The sequence below is a fragment of the Artemia franciscana genome, chromosome 12, assembly GCF_032884065.1.
Source record: "Artemia franciscana chromosome 12, ASM3288406v1, whole genome shotgun sequence".
Taxonomy (NCBI): domain Eukaryota; kingdom Metazoa; phylum Arthropoda; class Branchiopoda; order Anostraca; family Artemiidae; genus Artemia; species Artemia franciscana.
In genome coordinates this window covers 40,811,963-40,827,358 of record NC_088874.1, presented here as the reverse complement: position 1 = coordinate 40,827,358, position 15,396 = coordinate 40,811,963, and the positions used below count along the sequence as shown (strand labels likewise).

The following is a 15,396-nucleotide window of genomic DNA, read 5'->3' as shown; positions in this document are numbered from 1 at the left end:
ACACCCTTATTCTCAGCCAAAGAAAGAAGAGGGGCAAATGATCTGGTTTTCATAACACAAGCATTGATTGAACTTAAAGATCTCATATGGATTAGCTTAATGTAAATTGATTGCAATAGGCTATGGAAGCATTAGAAATACACACACATAGGCCTATTTTTGCAGATAGCGCTGATCAATTGATAGAGATACTTGTAGGCTAGTCTAATATAGGCTATATATGCATCCTATTTACAATTATAGCCTGTTTTACAACCAAACCCATATTCAAAAACAGAGTCTTGCAAAATATTCAAGGGGCTCTTGTAGCCAATGATATACCCCCATGCGTCTCAAGTTGTTTAAGCATTGATGCATTGTGACATTTTTTTTTAGTTAGTCAACTCAGCATGAGACAAAACAAAGAAAATTGACACAATAGATGGAAAATATATAATTTGAGCTATATATTTGCACATTAGGGGTTGGGGAGGGGGTGGTGTAAAGTATTTGGACAGTGTAAAGTTAGAAAACAATTCTAATGCTACTTCATACTATCAGAATAATTGTAAGTAACACAATAGGCTTACAGACCCACAGTACTTTACCCACATCCCCTTAATGTGCACATAGCCTATATAGCCCAAATTTGTTTATAAAGTAGGCTATTATATTTTTATCAAATGCCTGCTTAAGGATATTTTTTAGGATTAACCTAACTTCACTGCTTCAGTGAAAAGAGCTATATCATACAAGTACCATCCAAGGGAATAACATAACTAAAAGCCCAAATGATTGGTAGCATCAAAAGCTTGCCCTAGAATTATGTTGCAACAACATAATAAAGTCCATTTGTAATTTAAATTTATAATCCAGTTACTTTTCCAATATCTCAAGAGGGTAGCTGAAAATTCTATATGTGAGAAATTATATATATATATATATATATATATATATATATATATATATATATATATATATATATATATATATATATATATATTAGTTTTAAATTCTAATTGTTTTCTTTTATTTGTTGGTTCTTCTTTTTTTCTATGCTGAAGATCCTTTTTCTGTATGATCAAAATATGTGTTTGATTTATTACCTTAAAAAAATTGCCTTAAATCACAGCTTGGAGTGAAATAAGGACTTTAATCCTGTTGAATCTTATGTTCTCTTTGTTCTCTTATATTTATGTTCTCTTTGTTTCCTTTACTGGCCATAGACCCATTTGTCATTTCCAGATTTTTTTTTTCATTGCTACCCTGTCTGGCCTTAGATGTTTATTAGTAGTTTGTATCACTCAGGCTATGCTGATTATCTCTGAGTACATGTAGAAAACTGGTTTTATTCCAGATCAAGAACAAAGTATTGTTGCTATATCATTTAAGTAGCCTACCTAGAAAATTAATGTATCTAATTTGTCAAAATGGTAGGAAATAAGCTTTTACCTGAATCAGGATTCTAATATATTTAATTTGAAAATTTAGCTTGAAATAATATTCTTCACCAAAACTCTCTTTGACTCTTTTTTAGAAAAATAAACTAGTTAAAGCAATTGTGCCATCACCCCACTGTTGAATCTCCTGGTCTTTTAGTCTAGTCCTTAAATTTTCAATAAAAAACATCCTTACCTTCTTTGGGGCCTTGGCCATTATTCCATATATAGGAGAAACTGCTTTCATCTAGCAGTTTTTTGATCTGGAATGGCTACAAAAGTTTTATATTCAGCTTTACCAATCCATTATATGCAGCACTAACTGGCCTGTATTCAGGATAACACAATAAAGATAGAAAGAATTTTACTTTCTGCTTTAACCTATCTTTTCTCAATGGAAATCATCCCAGGTCCCCATTTATGAGAAGATTAGGTGTTGTTCTCTACAGTCCACAAATCTGTTTAAAATGCCAGAACTGAAATCTCCATTGGTTTAGCTCAGTCTGTCCTCCAGATCTCAGCACCATAGTGAATGATTGGCATCAGTTTAAATTTGAACACCTGTTTTAGTGTCTTTAGGCTATTAGCTTCCTTTAAATCATTTTCATACACAGTAGTGTTAACATGGCTGTTCTGCCTTTTGCAAATTTTGTATAGTATTTTTTTCCAGGGGCCATTAGTGTTAAAAATGAAAATCCAAATAACTTTCTTCTTGTACTCTTCAGATCTCTTTCTCTTTAAAATAAAAATTATGAAACTCTTCATTCATACTTTCTTGTTTACTAAAAACCACAATTTCCATTAATAATGCCAATCCTTCATTCTAGTGCTGAGATCTGGAGGACAGACCTGGCTAAAAAAATGTTAGGGAAAAGGCCAGTCCCCTAATGTATCCTTTCAAGACAAAAATAAATCCTAGAAGGATATAAAATGATTACAAAGCCTCTTGTATTCAGAAAAAAACATCATTTTTTTTTTATCTTAGTCCCTTCGATTTTTAAGGTGGTATTTGGGAAACAGGGTTAGATTGAGCAGCAATTGTATGCCTCATGATGTTTGTTGTCCTCCAGGTGTTTACCAGTGGGGATGACAGAGGGTTACACTTGGACAATGCCTAGAAAAAGATGCAGCACTCAAGAACATCCCTTGATGAGCTTTCGTAAAAAATGCTGGAGAGGCATTGTTGCCATTTTTGATTGAGTTGAGTTGCCAGCTGGTGATCCCTCATGAAACCCACTTTTGGGACCCCCTTTTCCAGAATTCTGAGTATGTGCTTGCCCCCTTCTGGATTCTGTTCTTCTCATTCTACACTGGCTGTGCATGATGTTCAATAAAAGTGGAATAAAGACAAAGAAGAAATATTTGTATATTTTTTTGAGTACTGGACATCCTTGTCAATATATCTGATTGGTTTCTCTGGTGAAAATCACCTTTGTTTTGTTAATTATCTTTATATTTTCTTTCTTTGTATTTATCCATTTTGTTGAATGTTAAAATTGGGCTCTATACAAAATGTAGTTATTAATATGATTCAACAATCCAAGGTGAAAGAAAACTAGGGCATGTTCTTGGAATTCAGGAAATCAAATGGGATGGTTATTAAGTCTGGGTTTGTTGTGAAATGTATGCTGTATAAAAAAGTCTGAAGTCTGAATAATAGATTGACCAAATGTATATCTTAGATCTGGTAAAAATAAAGCTATGCATTCTTATTTGACCTGGGATCATTCAGACTTAGGGTACAACTCTGAGAGCATGAGAAATGAGAGTCACCTCCAAAATATTGCTTATAAAGCTGATATTCTACCCCCTCCCCTCCCTCCCCCACCAAAAAAGAATAATTAGGGAGTTCTGGAAACTAGTAAACATTTTCCTTTTGGTCTGTTTAAATTCTGACAGGCCAGGATAAGGCTCAATTCAGGCCCTTGCAGAAAGATCCTTTTTTTATGGGAGGGGAGGGGGTCCTGTTAGTTGAGCAAAAACAAATGAACTGCTGTATATATAAAACTATTTCTATGTGGTATTGAGGGAGTTTCAAGGTCCTTGCATACATCTGTCTCAACCCCTGTTGAGAAAAAGGTAAACAGGTACTCATACAAAGAGACCTGCTAATGATCTTGCCATATTATTGAAGTCATATATCACTTGTATCATCAAAAATTGAAAAAGTATTAAAACGCATAAAAGAGCAAAATAGACTTATCACTGTAAATCTTCACTTCAAAGAATAAAATGGATTTCTTCAAAAATTAAAACTATTAATTTTCAAAGTGTAATCTAGGCACCATTGATCTATTTGTTCAAATGAAATAGAACAAACTAGAAGAATTTAGATATGAAACTTTGTTTCAACATACATATTTCTTTTGTGTGACTTGATTGTTCTTGGTTTTCAATTATAATAGTTTTACTTAATAATTAATTTAAAAATTGATTTGTTTTAGTTTGTTTTAATATAAAAAACAGAATTACATCTAGGATTTAATCAATTTTAAAATAAAATTGCTTTCTTTCACTTTTCTTTTGTTTTCAAATTTTCTCAACTGTATTTCATTGAAAACACTATGTATTTTGAACAGGTTAATTTTAATAGGGCCATATCTAGAGTTCTTCAGAAAAGGGGCATAATTTTGGGGCTGGATGTTTACAAAAGACCTTACAAAAATGCATCAAAATTTATCTATGTGTATTTTGTAGCTTTTTATAAGTAGAATCGAACATTTGGGCAAGGGAGGTGGCCAAAGTCTGGTAACATGATACATCCTGAATGCTTTGTTTTGGATGTTTTGTTTGAGGGGAGTTGCAAAAAGACCTTACAAAATGCATTGAAATTTGTTTATTTGCATTTTTATCTTTTTTGTGAGTAGAATTTAAACTTTGGGCAATGGGGGATGGGGTCTGTGAGTTGAAAACTGGTAAACCCTTCACTCCATATACATTCTTTAGTTTTTATTTGACAAAACATTCATACCTTATTATTTTGTATTGTGCTTTTGCTTTAATATTGCTTCAAGTATATATCTATTAATTGCTTTCAGTAATGCATGAATGACACTTGTGGTATAACTAGGGTACAAGCAGGACAACTTAACAGTTCAAATATCTAGTAATTTCTGTTCTTTTTGAGTTTGAGTTGAATATCAGCTGTATTTTTGTTTCATGATAAGTTCATTATTGGTTTCTTTTTTTTTGTAAGTCTAATATATTTTTCTTTTAACTTTAATACATGTTTTTTTTAACTGTAATTGGGGTACAAAGGGGATGACTTCCCAGCTCATATATCTAGTAATTTTTGTTTGTTTTGAGTTTGAGTTGAATACGAGTTTTATTTTTGGGTTGTTTTGAATTTTCGTTAAGTCTGATATCTGTTTTTTTTTCAGCTTTTAATCCATTCTTTGTTATAACTTCTATTAGTTTTTTTTCTCTGCTCAAGACAATGTCTCGTTCTTTGTTAAAAAAAAAACTTGTTTGTTTATATATTTAAAGACTAAAAAAGACAGACACTTGCTCTTTGCTGTGGTGCGATCTTCTTTATTACTTGAAAAGGGCTGTAAAACTGAAACTTTTATTTGAATTACTCCTCTCAATATTTTTTTTTATGTAAGATGAGTGGGTTTTTGTGTATATTAAATAAAAAAAAACAAGTTTTTTAACTGAAAGTAAGGAGCTACATTAAAACTTGAAACGCACAGAAATTACTTCGTACATGAAAGAGGCTGCTTCCTCATCAACGCCCTGCTCTTTACGCTAAAGTTTGACTCTTTCTCTCAATTCTTCTTTTTAAAACAGTAAAAACCTTTAGCGTAAAGAGCGGGGCGTTGATGAGGAAGCAGCCTCTTTCATGTACGAAGTAATTTCTGTGCGTTTTAAGTTTTAATGTCGCTCCTTACTTTCAGTTAAAAAACTTGTTTTTTTTATTTAATTTCTGAACGTTTTTGAATCAATGCATGTTTTGATTTTGGCTCTCCGCAGAGGAATAATCAAAACGAAATTTGCATATTTTTTTTTTGGCTCAATGGCTTTCTCATAATTTTGATCGAATGGTTTGGAGAAAAAAAGAGCGGGGGACGAAGCCTAGTTGCCCCCCGATTTTTTGGTTAATTAAAAAGGCAACCAGAACTTTTAATTTTTTACGAATCTTTTTATTGGTAAAAGATTTACGTAACTTATAAATTAGCTTACGTAAAGAACTTTTGTATTCTCATGTTTTTATTACATATATGAGGGGATTCGCCCCATCGTCAGTACCTCACTCTTTACACTAAAGCTTAAATTTTATCCCAATTCATTAAGAATGACCCCCTGAATCACAAAAGCCGTAGAATAAGTAGTTGAAATTACTGAAAATACTTTAGCGTAAAGAGCGAGGTATTAGAAGGAGGTGAGCCCCTCATATGGGTAATAATTTCAGTTTGTTTTAAGTTTTATTGCTGTTCCTTACTTCCAGCTGAAAAAGCTTTTTCACTTTTATTTTTTAATTTTTTTTTTTTTTTAAATAATGCTAGTAAATCCTGCTCTCCCTTCATGGAAATTTTCTTCTCCCATTACAAATTCTCGAAGGAAAGTTCCCCCAGCATATCCCCCTCTTCTCAACACCTCCCCCAAACCAAAAAAATCCTCCTGAAAACGCCTGTATACTTCCCAATAACCATTACTATATGTAAGCACAGGTCAAAGTTTGTAACTTGTTGCCCCTCCCACGGGGACTGTGGGGGAGTAAGTCGTCCCCAAAGACATAGTTATAAGGTTTTTCGACTACGCTGAATAAAATGGCTGTCTCAGAATTTTGATCTGCTGAATTTGGGAAAATAATTAGCGTGGGAGGGGGCCTAGGTGCCCTCCAATTTTTTGGTCACTTAAAAAGGGCACTGGAACTTTTCATTTCCGTTAGAATGAGCCCTCTTGCAAAATTCTAGGACAACTGGGTCGATACGATCACCCCTGGGGAAAAAAAACAAAAAAAAACAACAAAAAAACAAATAAACACGCATCCATGATCTGCCTTCTGGCAAAAAATGCAAAATTCCACATTTTTGTAGATAGGAGCTCGAAACTTCTACAGGAGGGTTCTCTGATACGCTGAATCTGATGGTGTGATTTTCGTTAAGATTCTATGACTTTTAGGGGGCATTTCCCCCTATTTTCTAAAATAACGCAAATTTTCTCAGGCTCGTAACTTTTGATGAGTAAGACTAAACTTGATGAAACTTATATATTTAAAACCAGCATTAAAATACGATTCTTTTGATGTAGCTATTGGTATCAAAATTCCATTTTTTAGAGTTTTGGTTACTATTGAGCCGGGTCACTCCTTACTACAGTTTGTTACCACGAACTGTTTGATTAATGGTGGTAATGGTAAGTGATTCATAGTATTGGCAAAAACAGGGGGGATTTGTCTCCTCCTGTACATTTTTGCCCATCTAGGTTTCGAAAAATACTTTTTTATGCCACTTGGTATTAAGTGACATATAGCAATCACAAATTCTGTCGGCCTGTCTGTTGGTCTGTCAGTAGGTCTGCCCTGGTTTTGCCACTTTAATTACTTCCAGGTAAGCTAGGAAGATGAAATTTCGCAGGCGTATCAGGAACCAGACAGGATTAAATTATAAATTGTTTTTTTCGAGATTTGATCATCTGGGGGGGAGTGGAGGCTGGTTAATTCTGTAAATTAAAAAAATGAGGTATTTTTAACTTACAAAGCAGTGATCGGATCTTAATGAAATTTGATGTTTAGAAGGATATCATGTCTCAGATCCCTTATTTTAAATCCGAATCGAATCTGGTGACATTGGGGGGCGTTGGGGGGACCTAAAATCTTGGAAAAGGCTTAGAGTGGAAGGATTGGGATGAAACTTGATGGGGAAAATGATCTTAAGTCCTAGATACGTGATTGACATAACCAGAACGAATCCGATCTCTTTGGGGGAGTATGGAGGGGGGGTTAATTCTGAAAAATTAGAAAAATGAGGTATTTTTAACTTACGAAGGAGTGATTAGATCTTAATGAAATTTGATGTTTGGAAGGATATAATGTCTCAGAGCTCTTATTTTAAATCCCGACCGGATCCAGTGAAGGGGAAGTTTGGGGGGTGGAATCTAAAATCTTGGAAAATGCTTAGAGTAGAGGGATCAGGAACTATTTGCAAGTTTAGTGATTGAAATGACTTTGTTCTGCAAGCAAACCAACACATTAGGAGTGGTCTTATAAGACCCCGTCCTGGTACAGGACCCCATGTGAAGACCGACACGGATATCTCCTTCTTCATGTATGCTCCTCAATTCAATGGCAAATCTCTCGCAGTTTACAGTCTGGTTACCTGGAAGCAGGTCAACTACTTCAGTTCTATCTGCAAATCCTCCTCTTAGGTACTCTGGAAAACATGCATTCGATAAGCTTTGCTTTACTTTAATTATTTTGCTTTAATATCAACTTCAATTTATTTTTTTTTCAATTTAAATTTTTATTTAGTTTAACTTTGCTTGCTTGAATTTTTACTTACTTTACTCACTTTATTTGCCTTACTTTACTTTAAAGCTTTGCTTTAATTACCCAGAATTGTATTTGTCAATAATAATAATAATAATAATTTATTTATAACCCACAAAGTACATTAAACTATGTAGTAAACACACAAAAAAAGAAAAAACAAGGCAAAAAACATAACCACATAAATAACATAGCAGCAAAACAACTTACACCATAAGTAAATTACCTCAATTCAAAATATGGTCATAGAGGGTCAAAAACACCAATCATTTTCCGAGTTTTAAGAGATATATCTTTAGATAAATGTTTCAGTCGCGAGGGCGCATCAACGATGTCAAATTTAGAAACGACTGTATGATTCTGATACCACCAAGGCAGACACAGCAAATACTTGCAATACTTAAAATATCGTGAGCGTATTTTCTTTGTATCTTTCTTGCGAAGGAGGAAAGCAAAACCAGAAAGACAAAAAACAGCAGGGGCACAAAAACTAGAACAAAGACGGCATGGTCCTTTTCGGTTATACCGACCACGATTTGGTGAAATTTTCGCGTATCCAACCCGCATACTTTTGAGCACGCTGGACGTAATAGCAGAGCAAGTAGACCAAAGTGACGTGGAAAAAAAGGGACCCAACGATTAATACTTGCTGAACATGGTATAGTTGAAGAACCCAAGCAAAGAGGTAATGCTGGTGGAGGACTCCCAAAACACAAAAACTCAAATTTGGAGGCATTAACTGAAAGGCCTACTGTGGTTAGTACGGCTGAAAGCCGATAAAAGTTGGTAATTAGACTATGTTTTGTCCGGCTAAGAAGCAGAACATCATCAGCATATGCAACGTGACTAATGCCTAAATTATCATTGTAAAAAATTGACGGTTGAAGAGGTTGGAGACAAGAAGCTAAAACACATTTAAATATGCTCGGGGATAACACGGCACCTTGCCTAACTTCTTTTTTAACAGGAATATACTCCCCTACAGAACCATTCCATTTCACCCTAACTGAAGAATTAGCATACCAATACTTAAGCACGGAAACAATAGAAAGGTTAACACCTGAGGCTGCTAGAGAAAACAAAGCATTTGAATGAATTTCATTGTCTAAAGCATTAGATATGCCAACAGTCAAACAATACAGGGGGCTTTTTTGAGCAACAGCTTGTTTCATTAGCCGACCCACAATATGGTGAGCTTGAACGCAGCCCATACCTTTTCTAAAACCAAGCTGGAAGGGTGTAAAATTGCACTTGGAGTTAATGGCCGGTAGCAGTACATATTCAAATAGCTTACTAACAAAACAAGACACAGTGATAGAACGGTAATTAGAGCAAGGTACCCTCCTTTTTTCTGTTACAACGGTTGTTGGAACCTGCTTCCGAAACTTTGTAAGCAACCCTATGAGTATCCTCAATGATAACCTTTTCCCCATTCATTACTTATAAAATAAACCGCTAATTTTCCTTTTTTTTTCATTGGTACTTGTGATACCAAAGTTTTATGTTCGTTTGATTCTTTCGTTTACTCCCCTTTGTTTATATGTTCTCTTTTAAACCTTTCCAACGCTAGTTTTATCTCACTTTCTTACCTTTTTAACTTTCTTCCATTTTAAAGCTTAAGTTTTCTTTCTTTTTTTTTACTAATGAATGGCTTTGGCTTTCTGATTTTGTTGTTTATGACATTGTTTAGCCAGTTTTTTAGTTGTGCTCTTTTTTATTGTTTTATGACTCCTAAATGCAAATTCGGTCCTTCTGAGCTTGTGAAAGACGTTTTTTGAAATTAAATATCTTATCTTTTTTTTTTCAGTTAGTTAGTTAGTTAAGTCTGACATTTATGTCATTAATCTTAATGAATGTTGTCATTATTGCTTGTTTGAGTTGTCTGTGCCTTTTTCTAGAGTTACTTACATGATAAGGTAATCACAAATTTTACCTTTAAAAAACGAACATGTATATTAGAGTCAGACTTAAAGAAGAAACTTGAATTCGTTACTGAAAGTTAGGAAAGCCTCTACTTTGTCATAATTTGAGCTAACAGATATCACAATTTTTGCATTTAAGCTTTTCTGAGACGCTAGCCCTGAATTTGGAAAAATACAGTGATTAGAAAATTTTGAAAATCTCGCAGAATTTGTTTTTTTTTTCTTTTTATAATTCATGAGAAACTGTTATTGAAATGACGGGCCTTCTGTTGACAAGATTCAATACACAGGTCTTGTAAGATATTTTACCGTGACATTTATGAAGATTCATGTCTTGCAAGACATTTTCTTGTAGCGGCTGCAATATCTTTTACGCTTAACTTCGGTATAATTTCATAATTTCATGTAGATATCAAGATTTTAGAACGTGTTCAACTTGAGTATTAAGTGCTGAAAAAGCTTCAAATAAGATTAGTACTAGTATAGTCCAAATTTTATGGTGCTTTGTCGTCAAAACGGGCTGCAAAGTTCAGTTCACAGACAATCTTGCTTTGTGTTTTGACGGAGTGAAAATTAAGGGTGAACGGTAAATATTTAAGGCCATACTTGTGTGTAGTATGTTGTTTTTTTCCGTCTTTCGTTCTGATGAGTTTGAAGTTTGCATTTGGCATATCTCGGTTGCAAATCAGCTTAAGGAAAAAAAAGTACAAGAGATTGCTTCAGAGTAGTTTTGCTGCAAAGTTTATAAAAATGAATTAGTTGCTAGTTGTATTTGTTCCTCTGGTTGGCTTTAGCATCAAATCTCATCCCTCTTTTAGGTATTTGATAGTCGTCATGTTGGTACAGCACAGGGAATGTTTGAAGCCATGTGTACCCACCTACAATACGCCACAAATGGTAGAATTCTACGGTAAGATTTTCTCCCTTTTATAAGTGTTTCTTCTCAAATTTATTATGGTATTGTCGTCTGGTTAACTGTACTTTCGGAGGCTCTATCGAATTTTAAAGCTAGTTCAGCTGAGTCGTGTGTCTGAAAATATAATATGTGAAGATCTGCTATTGAATTTCACCATTGGAAATTGAACGTTTTTACAATATGATTGTAATTTGAAATAACCGTTTAGACAGTTTAGGACATTGACTAAGGTTTTTCTATTGGAAAAAAAACCTGAATCCCTTAAGCTTCCAACTTGTGTACATGGGAAACAAGTTAAATTTACTCTTTTTTCGTCGCGATACCTGGGCATGACGGTGCCTGATATTTCACTTGTCTCTTACTAAACGAATCTCACAACAAGATTTCATCCTTCTGCTGCATGCTCGTTTACAGGATTCAGCAAACAATATAAAGTAATGTCCAGATGTAACGTCAAACACGACCAAAATGGTTGTTATTTTTTCTTCTCACTCGGGTTGTAACGAGACCAGTTGTAAGGCAACGTTTCGTAGGTTGCTATCGTGTGAAAATTGGAGTGTATTTTTAGGTTTGTCTTTGTAGTGGTTGCTTTTGAGTAGCCAAAAGTCTTGACTACTTTGACTTGGCTAAGGACAGACTGCTTGGGAACTGTGGAATTATTCATGCGCATCACGTATCCAAAGTAACTCCTTCGTCACCTTCATTTGTTCTTAATGAGAAATGACTGACCTGTTATATTCCTTGCGTCCCCGTTCATTATCTTGTGAGTCCAGGGGACGCTAAGCAGTCGACGGGGGCACTCGTTTTCAACACTAGATTCTTCTCTCTTACTTTTGGTTGAGACGATATATTTCTGACGCGTAGAGTTGAGGAGGGGCAGAACACCTCTATCAACATGAGAAGCTTAAGCCGTTGGGATTAAGTGCTTGATCTCCAAAGTCTGTTTTAGCGTTCTGACGGCACTGCTAGCCTGTGTATTTCTGGTGATAGCTTATTTGGATATAGATCCCTTTTTCTCAATGTGTACCAACACCCCAAACAGGGCTGTGAGTATCTGTAAAGATCGTTTTCATACTCTACTGTAGAAAATAATCTGTATGAGTAGGGAGAATTGAAACTTTCGTTTTTTTTTCACAGAATACACAAGAACACATTGTGTATCTTCTTGAGATTTTGTAAAGCAGAAGATGAATAGGAAATTGTATGTTTATAATTTAGGAGTGACAGTTCGTAACCTTACCAGAAGGGCTCTAAATTTGAAAAGAGAAGGATTCTAATTTTATGATTTACAAGACTAAAATAGTGTACTTTAGGACCACTATTTTAAGACATTTCTGAGGATTTTAGCCTGCATCGGGGAATATGGGCTGTGGGTAAATTCAGGCTCTTGATCCTAGTTTTTTTTTTCTACTCTAGATTTTTAAAAACACCTTTTTTGGTACCCCCCCCCCCTAAAAAATGGAATAAAAAAAATCGATTTTACTTCTTACATTTTGAAAATATATTGCCCCCCTCCCTATTTTTTCGTGAAATAGTACAACTGGTCTCATCTTACTTTTAAGAATGTGTATTTAGGCAAACATTCCGTGGATTTCTATGTATTGAAAAGACCTGATTTATTTTTTGCATTCTTGTTCGTTGCCTTTTGTGTCTGATGCCAAGTAATGAAACTTGTGAAACAGAAAATATCAGAAAAAAAACACGGATGAAAAAATAAATGTAAAACAATACTAAGTTCAATAAAGCGGAATCAAAATAGCGGTAGAAAAAAGCAAACATGAAATAAAGGGATGAATTAAAAACTGTTAAAGGTTGAAACTAAAAAAGTCAACGAATCAAGAACTGAAAAATGAGTCTCCCTGTCACTACAATAGTGAGGAGGTGTAATTGTATTGTTTTTATTTTTGTTGTTTCTGTTTTTGGAAGGATTTTTTGGAAGGACTGTTGCAGGATTTGGGCATTATTACTTGCCTTTCATGTTTTATTGTTCTCTTATTAAATTTCTGCTAAATAGTTTTTAACCATGGCTTTTACTCTTTAAGATCAGCAATAACAGTGTTTCCACCCTGTCAAAAAGGAAGATGTGACTTTCTTGTGTGGAATTCTACTATCATTGGATATGCCTGCTATAAACAACCTGACGGCACCCTTCTATGAGGTCATTTTAACTTGTAGCTGACCCAGGTCTGTAAAATTTACGTAACAAAAAAAAAAAAAATCATAAAAACAAAGTGACACATGTTTTGTCCCTTTCAATTTGATTTTTGCTGCTGATATTTTTTCTTTTTCTGTATTTTTAGTGTTTATAATGGATTCAGCTACTAGTATGCAGTGTGAAGCAGCTAATTATGGAAAGAAAAGCAAGTTACGAGCCTGAACAGTCAAACGAATGTTGCCACTGCTCTGACATTGCTATATTGTTAGTTTATTATAGCAATTATAATTATTGAATTATTAACTGCCAGATATCAATAGTAACAAAAAGATTTGTAGTAGTTTCTTCAATGCTGATATATATATATATATATATATATATATATATATATATATATATATATATATATATATATATATATATATATATATATATATATATATATATATATATATATATATATACAAGCCCCCCCGCGCGCGTAAGCCGTTACGCGCCATTGTAATTGTGTCCCTGTGTCCCACCTGTGAATATAGATAGATATATACATATATATATATATATATGTATATATATATATATATATATATATATATATATATATATATATATATATATATATATATATATATATATATATATATATATATATATTTAACTACGTAAAACTTGCGAATATACAACATTCTTGGCTGTCCCATTGTCTGTGCATATAAATAGATTGTCAGGTTTACCGACTCTTGAACATGCAACATATTGTCCATGGGAAAAAAATCTTTATTCAGATCTATACCTCATTATTCTAATGATTGCCCTTGAGCTTTTTGATGGTGATTGCTAATCGAACATTCCCTGTGTCCCCGTCGTCATTTATATATCCCCCTGTGCCCCCCGGTGTCCCTGTTGTTGCTGTTTCCCTGTGTCCCGGTCGTCATTTGTGTCCCAGTGTCCCAGTCTGTAATTTCTCTTTGAGTGTCGCGGTTGTCATTTATATTCCCTGTGTCCCGGTCGTCATTTTTGTTCCGGTTGTCATTTGTGTTCCGGTGTCCCGGTCTGTAATTTCTCTTTGAGTGTCCTGGTCGTCATTTATATTCCCTGTATCCCGATCGTCATTTGTGTCCCGGTGCTTTGTAAATGGTGATTGCTAATCGAACATTCCTTGTGTCCCGGTCGCTTTCTCTTTGAGTTTCCCGGTCGTCGTTTATATTCCCTATGTCCCGGTATCCCGGTCATCATTTGTGTCCCGATGTCCCGGTCTGTAATTTCATCAGTTGACAAACATGACGTCAGTCGACACACAAACATGACGTCACTCGACACACAGACAACTTATATATATATATATATATATATATATATATATATATATATATATATATATATATATATATATATATATATATATATATATATATATATATATATATATATATATATATATATATATATAATAAATAAGTTGTCTGTGTGTCTGTGTGTCCAGTGACGTCATGTTTGTGTGTCGACTGACGTCATATTTGTCGACTTGAGTGTCCCGGTCGTCGTTTATTTTCCCTTAGTCCCGGTATCCCAGTCATCATTTGTGTCCCGATGTCCCGGTCTGTAATTTTGTCAGTTGACAAACATGACGTCAGTCGACACACAAACATGACGTCACTCGACACACAGACAACTCATATATATATATATATATATATATATATATATATATATATATATATATATATATATATATATATATATATATATATATATATATATATATATATATATATATATATATATATATAAATAAGTTGTCTGTGTTTCTTTGTGTCGAGTGACGTCATGTTTGTGTGTCGACTGACGTCATATTTGTCGACTGACGAAATTACACACCGGGACATCTAGACACAAATGACGACCGGGACACCGAGACATAGGAAATATAAATGACGACCGGGACACTCAAAGAGAAAGCGACCGGGACACAAGGGATGTTTGATGAGCAATCACCATCAACAAAGCACCGGGACACAAATGACGACCGGGACACAGGGAATATAAATGACGACCAGGACACTCAAAGAGAAATTACATACCGGGACACCGGAACACAAATGACGACCGGGACACCGGGAATATAAATGACGACCGCGACACTCAAAGAGAAATTACAGACTGGGACACCTGGACACTGGGAAACAACAACGGGGACGCCGGGGGGCACAGGGGGATATATAAATGACGACGGGGACACAGGGAATGTTCGATTAGCAATCACTTAGCAATCACTAGGTGTTTGGGTGCCACCCCAACATCTAGTATATATATATATATATATATATATATATATATATATATATATATATATATATATATATATATATATATATATATATAATATATGTATGTATTATATATTCTTACGCTAGATTCTGCTTACTCCGTAACGCTTATTATACGTAATCTATATATACATATAAATAAGTTGTATGTGTGTTATGTCTGTCTGT

At 34.3% G+C, this 15,396-nt stretch overlaps 1 long non-coding RNA gene across 1 annotated transcript; it reads left to right on the top strand.

Annotated features, from left to right (window-relative positions):
* On the top strand, positions 1–13,205 carry LOC136034213 (uncharacterized). The gene is made up of 3 exons (XR_010619144.1): positions 1–101; positions 10,649–10,740; positions 12,789–13,205. It is a non-coding gene; the product is annotated as an uncharacterized LOC136034213 (long non-coding RNA).
* Positions 13,206–15,396: the final 2,191 nt, after the last annotated feature.